Raw genomic sequence first — 10,200 nt, 5'->3', positions numbered from 1 at the left:
TCCTGTGTGAAGAGAAATGTGTTTCATTTGATGCTTTCTTTTGGTGTGTGGGGGTAGCACAGGTTGTACGACATTTTATGTTCTGTTTCACAGCATCCTTTCTTGACAGCAGTGGATGTGGAACTTTTTCAAAGTTAGATTATGGATAGAACTACATGGAATGAGCCAAACCATAAGCAACATGTGATGACCAGCTATTTCCACTTCCGCTGACAAATCTTCATGCCTCATTACATACAGAAAGCAGACTTGAGCATTGTAGATCATCAGAGCACTTCCCTTAAAGACAGGAATTTCCAGTTGTTCTCCAATAGGACTAAAAGATGAAAGTGTTAGCATACTCTTATAATCCTTATTCTTGATATTGGTAAGTGACTTCAAAATTTCTGAAACAACTCTGTTAGACAACTTTACAATAAGAGGAGAGGATCTTGCTGTCTTTCTGTCTCACTCTTCTTGTGCAACCTCTTTCACTGGGGTTATTTGGAAACATTTTGCATCTTCAGTTACACCAGGACTAGAACAGTGTCTTCTTAAGTTTGGGCTGCTTTGTATTGAAGATTTTGGAAAATTGTGACAAAAGGAGCTGGAACTCTCTTCCATCTTTTATTAATGGCCATGCATAAATTACAGGTTGTGTTTCTGTAGCTTGCCTTACTTCAGAGACACCTTTTGCTGTGGTTAGCAGTAGTGGCTGTAGTTTAGATGGGAAAAAAGATAATGGTAGTTATCTTAGAAAAAAGATAATGGTAGTTAGTTTGGCTTGATGTGGTATCTCTAGATCAGGTTTTAAAATCTGTGCCTGAGGTTCTTCACTAACTTGAAGAGGATCAGAGATTTCACAAACGGATGCTTTGTCCTCTTGGTTAGCATGAGTTAGTGAGAAGCCTCATGACAGAGAGGGCTTTCCAGCTGAGGTTTCATTGCTCTGAGCATCAAAATCTGTTGAGAACTTTCCTCTGCCACCAGAGGTCATGCCCCTCTTTTCTAGCATGTTGAAGTCTTCCTCACTGTTCATTTCCTGATCCTCTGGCATCAGAGCATATGTAGGACTGGTATCCATCTCCAAAAAAGATACTTCCAACATTGACTTAAATTGGCAGGGAGTTTCTACTTGCTTCAGTAGGAATTTACCCAATTGTGCAAGCTGCTGGTGGACAGGATATATTTTGTTTAGAGGTAGCATTCCCTCATGGAAGAAGATACAATCTTCTTAGACACAACACCAGTAAAATCAATGCACATTTTTAATAAACATGGTCTTAACTAAAGACCTTTACAATCAATTTTGCACTTTGCTTGCAGAATGATTTCACTCCAGCAATCAATCCTAGCCTCCACAACTCTCTGCTGTAGCAGAATCAGACCCAGTAGCTTTGTCATGGCTTTTAATAAAGATGTAAAAAAAAAAAAAATCAAGTTCAGATGCTTATCTGATACATACTGAAACCTATTAAGCACCTGTGCTAGACAATCGTAACAACATTGCTGAATTTACAGTAGAAGGAAATGTGAAATTTAAATGTGTGTCATGAGAGAAAAGCAAAGACTGAGATGGATTAAAAACAAACTAACTTTGAATTAACTGCTGCTTCTCCAGCAGTTATATTCTCCTAGGAATAACCCACTCAACACTACAGGCTTGATTTTGTAGAAAGGAAACACACACTTACATTACTTGCACGTCAATCACACAACTCTAAGGTGTTTTCTAGCCTTCCTAAATATTGTAAAACCCAGTGAGTTTTGCATCCGTAACTGCAGAGGTTCTACTACTTAACTTAAAAAAGAAATTTAATAAAGGTAAGTTCAGTGAGCCTGTAAGTAAGTAAGTTCATGATCTGTTTAGGATCATGAGAATTAAACTCTGTGAATCTTTTTACCTAGTAAAAATGAATAAATTGAAAAATAAAATGACATTTACTCCTCACCTAGGCTGTACCTCCTGCATTTATGATGCATTAATCTAGATGTAATCACATAATTCTACAATTCTAACCAAGAATAATTATAAATAATTATATCAATTTTCAACAAGTTATTTGAATAATTAATTGCATATATAGGAGGAATGAGGCCTTCTGTAGAAGCAGACTGTAAATCAAATGTTTTCCTTCGCTTTATCTGATGAGTGGGGATTTTTTGTTTTATTTTTTTCACTTATGGTTTTAAGGATTTTTACTACATCCAGCACTGGGGTGTGATAAAGCTGGAACTGGTCTTCTCATCCAGAAAGTCTCTTAGTATCTTAAAAAACAGAAAGTCTCAGAAACCCAGAGACACAGCAATTACACTGAAATGAAAAAAGGTGTAGGGTTCTGAGATAGGGAAATCCTGGTTAACTGTGAAGCCAGCTTAAAAAGCAGCAAATATAGCTGCAGAAGAGAAAGCCTCCTTGATTCTCAGAAGCCACAGCTCTTCTGTGAAGGCTCTGAACTGACTGATGTACTGATGTGGCTCATTTGCCATAGTCTCCAACTTTGCTCCCAAGATCCTATTCACCATTTTAAGACTTCCTAGCCAGCTGTCATTGTCAAACGATTCCTGCAGAAAGTACAAAAAATCAAACAAAATATGTTTTGACAAAGAGACCAGTAAAAAAGAATCTGAACTATTGTGTCACCGTGGCAGGCAGGTTCCCTGAGTTCACAGACTGAAGCTGGCTCAGAGAGGGGCAAGCTGCCCCATTCCTCGTGCAGGTGACTAGAAGCCTCGTGAGTATCAGCACTGTTAAAGCACTTCAGTTTCTCCTGCCAGCGGACACAGGGAAGCACACTTGGTGCCACTGACTCGTGCAGAGGATATACTTTTTGCTCTGTTCATCATAGAGGTGCCAAGACCCCTTCATGGACTCCACCTGAGAGAGCAGGGAATGTAACTGAGAGCTCTGATCAAATGTCTCTGTAGTGATGGTGGCTGAACTTGTGGCTCCTCAGCTCGGTGTGACTCACCCAAACAATTCTGACAGAATCACAGAATGGAAGGGGCCTTAAAGATCATTCAGTTCCAACCCCCCTGCCGTGGGCAGGGACACCTTCCACTAGACCAGGTTGCTCAGAGTTCTATCCAACCTGGTCTTGAACGCTTCCAAGGTTGGGGCATCCACAACTTCTCTGGGCAACCTGTTCCAGTGCCTTACCATTGACACAGTAAAGAATTTCTTCCCAATATCTAATCTAAACTGGCCATCTTTCAGTTTAAAGCCACCTCCCCTTGTCCTGTCCCTGTATTTTGTCAGTCCCTGAGTTTAAGAGAGAATCCCCTGTGTCATGGATCTCAAGGTCCTCAACACAAAAAGAATAACTATATTCACATACCTTAAAATGTCCTTATTTATACACTCAAAAAAAAAATCTGTAAGAAATCCTTCTTTCTTCTCCTACCTTAAAACTCACTGACTGAAAAGCAGAACCTTAGACTTTGCAAATAAGCAGCACAGATTCTCCTGTGACTTCGAGTTCATGGATATAAAACTTTGCCAACTGAAGTGGTCTCACAATCTGATTGCTATGACTGGGGCTTACCCTTCCCTGAATGCAAGGCAAGGCAAGGCAAGGCAAGGCAAGGCAGATTCTTGCAGGGCTCCTCTGTCTCCTTTGTGGACACTGGCCCTTCACAGCGTGATTTTCCACACACTACTGAGGCACATTACAAATTTTTGATTTAACAATATTTTGATTTTGGAAACCCACAGAGTTTTTGTGGATTTTATGCAGTGTAAGTGCTTCATTTACTATGTACCTTCCTGGAAACATAAGCTTGCAACATAAAAATGCTAGAAAGTTTTCTTTCATTTTTGTTCCTGCTACTCTTGTAATTCTCTCTTTTATTTATATAGCCTTCCACTGACATACACAACAATTTATTTGGAAGCTTAATAACAGAGACAGCATAGTGGAAAAGACTCTTTAACTAGAGGATTCTGAGAGGCAGAAGAGGGTAACAGAAGGATGAATATCAGTCTTTGTTTACTGGAAACAAATAAACCCCTGTGACAGTCTCCCTGCCACTGCTCTGCCACTCATGGAAGCGAGGAGAATAGTCCTTAGCTAAGTACACGTTTTTGTTAAAAATGTAAAAGGCGAAATACTGTGCATAGTGCATAAAATGTCAGTGATTTTCCCAAGCTGTCAAATTCCTAACATTTCCCTGGCTACAATTTATCTCAGAATTTTGGTGACAGGATGCTCAGCACAACATTTCAAACCTTCAAAAAATATTTCACAATCTTAAGCCACTTCTTTTTTTCCCAATAATTTTTTACGTCAGGATTTTCAACTTTATCATCATGTGATTGAAAATGAAGGCCTCTTGCCCCCAGGATGCTTGTTAGAGCTCCCAACAAAGGCACGTGACTACATTTGCCATCAGCTCCTATGTATGCCACCTGTTCCCAGAGGCTCTGATGACACCAGGCAAAACTGCCAAATGATACTTCTAAGCAAGGCCATAGGGCAGGACTTTTTCACAGGTCAGTGACTGTAAGTGTGTGGCTTGTGCTTCTGGCACCTTAACTTGAAATGAACAGCAATCTGCCCAAACAGGAAAGGCCCTGGCACAGGGATGAGGAGCTTCCTGTTTCTGCCTCTGAGACACACGTTGGCACAGCCAGCCTGCAGACCACTGCTATCAGTAAGAGGTCAGCAGGCACTTTTCCTACTTTCAGGTGCAGTTGTATGAGGGCCAAAGAGAATGCAGAGGCAAAAAAGACTTCAGCAGTAGCTGGCATTCTACCTGCAGTTTTTGCAGGAAGTACAAAGCATTAGCCAAAGGAAGTGTGGTGTGAATGAAACTGGAGAGGGCCTGGCTGCTCTCCAGTTGTAACAGCTGGGTTATCAAGGCTTTGCAGAAGCTGTAGAGTCACTAAAGTGCCCCAAGGTACACTGAAGCCTTTTGAAGGCTCTGCTGCCTGCCTTTCCAGACGTGGTGGCTTGTAAGCCAGGACATATTTGGCAGGAGCTGCACACTATCACACTGCCTTAGGACCATCCCTTCCAAGTGTACAGAAAGGTGCCGGATTCAGGGAAAGCCGGAGCTGCACAACATTCTGCAGGTGTGATGACCTGGGAGAGAACCTGGACGAGATTCTGCCATCATTGCTCATGATGAGACTTTAATGTGGTTTCTGTGCGTTTTTCTCCCATAGGAGAAACAAGGCAGGAGAAAATCTTATTTTGGGATCATAGCATGGGTTTTTTAGACATAGGGAGTTAGAGAAATAGCGACTGACCTACCTGGTAATGAAAATCTCTGTGACAACAATGGTGCATGGAAATCTGGTGATGGCCGTACTTGAAAAACTTTCCCCCAATATATCTGAAGGGACTGTGAGTACAAATAAATTAATGAAAAATCATTTGACACTGTCCGTTCCACAGTAAGAAACTCTAATATTGTTGCTTAGGCAGCTCAAGTCAGCAAAATATTTACTTACTGTATCACTTAAAGCATTTTTTGACAAATATTTTGAGAGGTTCTAGATAGGATTTTTAATCTGGAAGGTGTACACTACCTCCCTTTCAAAAGAGCAGAAACCGAGGCATAGATCCTAAACTTGTCCGCTTTCCTAGGAATGACTTAGTAAGCGAGCCAACAGAAATTATGGATTATCATACTAGAATCCTTCCTTAGAGTCAATTCCAATACTTTAAATTTTGATTTATTAAGGATTTAAGGACACTCCAGAATTTCACTTTTGAAGTTCTATACATCTCAAATAATCAGTCTTTTAATCAGTTTAAATAGCGGTCTTAATGATCAATTTGAGCACGTTCTGTTCTTAAGGTTAATGAATACTATTTTGAAAATTAGCATATATATGAAGACATATATAACATATAGGGCTGATAGTTTCATTACAAGAAAGAGAGCTAAGTAATTACATACTTTCAAAATGTCCAGCCATGCATTGTTTTTAAATATTACTTTACAGAACATAAGGAATGGATAATAAAGCAAACCTGGAGTTAGTAGAATTCATATGCTCCCCTCTCTGAAAGCAAAAATGTGTCTTTTCTCCTCAGTCTCCTCCTCATTAATTCCCATCCTCTTAGCCTGTCGATTTTACAGTCTTTTGTGTAAAGACTTGACCTGCTGCTGAATTTATTTCATGTGGGTTTATGATTTTCTCATCTGAATGGTTTGTAATGCAAAACCTTCAAGGTACAGCTGCTGCAACAAACTCCCTCATTGAAGCTTGCCTTGCTGCACACATTGCTCTTGGACTCTCACTCGACTTTGAATCCAAGCATTACAGAAGATGAGAAGTAGCATGGTCTTAAATACTACAATTAAAGCTGCTAAACTTTGTTCTTTTGCTGTCCTGTCCGCGGCTGCGTTGTGCAGAGTTTCTTCAATGAATGTGTTCTTTGCTTCCCTCACAAAGCAAAAGAGGAAAAGTAGTGGGAAATTTTATCCTCTGATACTTTTTAGAGTGTTTCTCTCTAATATCCCAGTATTTTGTATGTTTTTGTTAATCCTGTGTATGATTTTTGTCATTCAAGTCAGTAGCCAGAACATTACCAAAAATGATGTAGTCTGTGTACAACAGTCCTAGGTAAATGTAAAATTTCTGGGCATGGACCTAATGAGAGAAAGTGAGGAGAAAAAACCCAATGTGCACAAAGACATGTAAGGACAAACGCAACTGAATATTAAAAACCCCAAACTACTTCTGTGGTGAAAATGAACTCAAATAAAACACTCATTGTCTCAGTCACTCCAGTATTTATAATTTCTCTCGTTGTCATGTAAAAATATTTCTAAGATCTCTTACCTGTCTAATATTGAATACTTAACTCCTCCTTTTTTTGCTAGAAGACTTTGGCACATTTGAGATCCTGGACTGTGACTTTACATGTCTTTCACCTCTTTGAAAAGAAAAAAACCAAGATTTTTCTCAGCTGTTTTTCTAATTATTTTTATAAAGTGCATTTATTTTTCATCATTCATCATTTTTATGGTTTTATTTACAGCACTTTTCCTATTGGGCTTATTTTCACTTTCTGAACCTGGGCAATCTTCTCTGACTGGAAAACAAAAAAAGCTGCCAGAAACATAACTTAATTTGCTACAGTGCTTTACTATACTTTTTTTTGCTATAATTTGTATAATTAGGCTGTGTTGGACTTCCACAGCAAAGTGTAAGACATTTATTTTTACCTATTTCCATTTACAAGAAACAAAGTATCTTTAGAGAAATATGAAGTTGCATAAAATATTATTTATCTTGATGTAAAAAAAAAAAAAAGAAGAAAAGAAAAATAAAATATTAGAAGCAATATTGTAAACAGGTTATTGAAAACTACTTGGTGGCTTTTGAGGGCCTGAAGTCTGCACATGTATTTTCAGGACTAGAAATCTGAGAGTTCCTCCTGAACTAGAGACCAGAGCTGAAAATACAATACCTGACAAAAGAGGCCCCCATTCCAAACTTGATATGTATTTTTGGGATCATTGGCGTCTGGGTTCACTTACATGTCCATATAAAAGAAGAAAAAAATTCTTACATTTTTTTATAAGTATGAAAATCAGAAAGAAAGAAAATGGAGTGCCTGTTAAAAATTTTAATGACCACTTTTAGAAATGCATTTTTCTCAAAATTAGCCAGCTCTTAGTAAGTATAAAAAAAAGTAAAATGACTCTGCTGCTGGCTTTTGAAGCATGACATTTTGACATTTCTCTGATCCAAACCAACATTTCTAAAGAATCTTTTAAGATAGTCCCTAGACAAAACACAGTATTGAAATCCTACTCTATTTCTTTTGAAATATAAATAGAAAGGCTCCCATTGATAACAGTGGGAATGCACAATGACCTTCTGCTAATTTGAAAGTACAGAAGTTTGAAACAGAGATATTTGAAACCAGAAATGAAGCTTACAGCCTGAATAATACATACTGCTTGTCGTTTTTATTGTGTAATGCTGTAATTTATTCACTATGCTAATGGTACATGTGAGGATTTTCTTTCAAGGTAATTGAAATCAGTAATAAACATGAACCCTTTAGATCACCCTGGTACTCATTAATTACAAAACTGTCTTCACACTGTATAATTCATTTGCTCATTTTTTCCTGTAAAGAACACACATTCTCCAGAGATAGAAATCTATACAATTTTTATAGTGGACAGCAGGAGTTTTTGTGCCTCCTGGTGATAAAAGTAAAGGTTTCAATTTTTCTAAAGACTAATAGAAGAATATTTGATAAATATTCAGTAACACCATGACACCTACTCCCATCAAACCTATTTCAAACCTGAAACAAAACTGGGGAATAATCGAGACCACGTGGAGATGTAATATGAGGAAATACTCTGTCCTGTTGCTGAATTTCTAGGTCAGGACATACAACTGTTCCCTTTCACAACTGATGCAGGAAAGGTGTCCCTGCCCATGGCAGGGGGTTGGAACAAGATGATCTTCAAGGTCCCTTCCAACCCAGGCCATGACGACTCTATGATTATACAAGCATGTTACAATGCTTTGCTGAAGGAGTTTCTGTTCCAGTCACAGCCACTTCCACACATAGACAGATTAAATTGAATCCAGAACTGCACCCTGGCATCATTCCTTATCATAAATGATGCTAGAAAACACACTACATTCATCTTAAAATTTCTATAATGTCATTAGTATCTTGTGGTGTTACTCAGTGCCATTTATGTAACCTCAGTATTTGCTGGCTCAATGTTTGGATGTGGGCCCACACATTGCTGCTTCCAAATTTCACATTTTAAGCCATTACGTTATTTGGTTTATTTTCGGCAGGTGGTTTGTGTATGATGTAGCATGAGTGTTCATATGTGGTGGGCCAGTAGAGCTGCCATGATTTTTGTAGTTTTTCATGAATGATTTTTTTAAGAATTATGAGAAATTTTCCTCCCTGGTTTTAAAGGAGAATTTTCACTGAACATGCTGACTTGGAAGGGACCCACAAGGATCATCGAGTCCAACTCCTGTATTACGGCAGGCCTGGGCCCTAGGGTACATCACCGTGTCCTGCAGCCGTAGGGAGGAGGAGGAGAGAAGATCCAGCAGGCAGGAATTGTGCAGCAAGATTGATTTATTTGATTATTTTACAAACTCTTTCATAAACTTTTTTCTTCATAGTCTAATTGGACAAAGGATCAGCCACCCCTTGGGGGTGATTGGCTAAAATCCTAAAACATCCATTGTCAAAATATTTTTCTACTATACCATAAACAAGACTCCTCAAGGCTGCAGGTGTTTGGTTGTTTACGTAACTGCTACCTCTTCTGTGAGAGAGAAAAGTCTCTCACAGACTTCGAAAATAGCAAGAAAATCCTTGCTAGCAGCATTTTTGTATCCACACTCCTGTACCTGCACAGGACATCCCCAGGAGTCACACCATGTGCCTGAGAGCGTTGTCCAAACGCTCCCTGAGCTCTGTCAGGCTGCCTGGTGCTGTGACCACCTCCCTGGGGAGCCTGTTCCAGCGCCCGAGCACCTTCTGGGTGAAAAACCTTTCTTTAATATCCAGCCTAAACCCGCCCTGACACAGCTTCAGGCCACTGCCTTGGGTCCTGTCACTGGGCGCCACAGGGAAGAGGTCACTGCCTGCCCCTCCTCTTGCCCTCACGAGGAGTTGTAGACTGCAATAAATCCAGATTAGGTTCTTTTAAACAGCTTAAGTTTTTTTAAGCATTTCTGAATATTAAAAAAAAAACCAACCAAAACCAACTCTGCTAAGATGTTCCAACTTTCTGTCATCATCTATCCAATACATGTAAACATTTCAGGGAAGGTGATGATTTGCTGTTATTTTTAATGGAAAAGAAACGCCCCTTCCTGAGGAGCTATGAATATGCGACTTATTGATAATACCTGCAGGCCCGGTGATTTGTCTAATTAGGAAGAAGGGAAGGGAAGGGAAGAGAAAGAAAAACGGAAAAGGGGAAACGTGGCGGAAAAGAAGGGAAAAAGTGGGAAAAGCTGCGCTGGGCGTCTCCCTCAGCCGCGGGCGGGGCGAGGGGCGGGGCGAGGGGCTCGCAGTGGCCGCGGGCCCCGCCCCCGGCGCTAACGGCCGTACCCGCCGGGCCGCGCGGGCGCTGTTTACGGCGGCGCAGCCAATGGGCGGGCGGCGCGCGCGGGCGGTGCGGCCAATGGGCGGGCGGGGCGGTGCGTTTGAACGGCGCGGCGCGGGCGCAGCGGCCTGCGCGGCGCAGCGGCCTGCGCGG

Source organism: Corvus hawaiiensis, chromosome 3, assembly GCF_020740725.1.
Source record: "Corvus hawaiiensis isolate bCorHaw1 chromosome 3, bCorHaw1.pri.cur, whole genome shotgun sequence".
Taxonomy (NCBI): domain Eukaryota; kingdom Metazoa; phylum Chordata; class Aves; order Passeriformes; family Corvidae; genus Corvus; species Corvus hawaiiensis.
The sequence above is the reverse complement of the archived record's forward strand: the minus strand, read 5'-3'. Positions refer to the sequence as shown.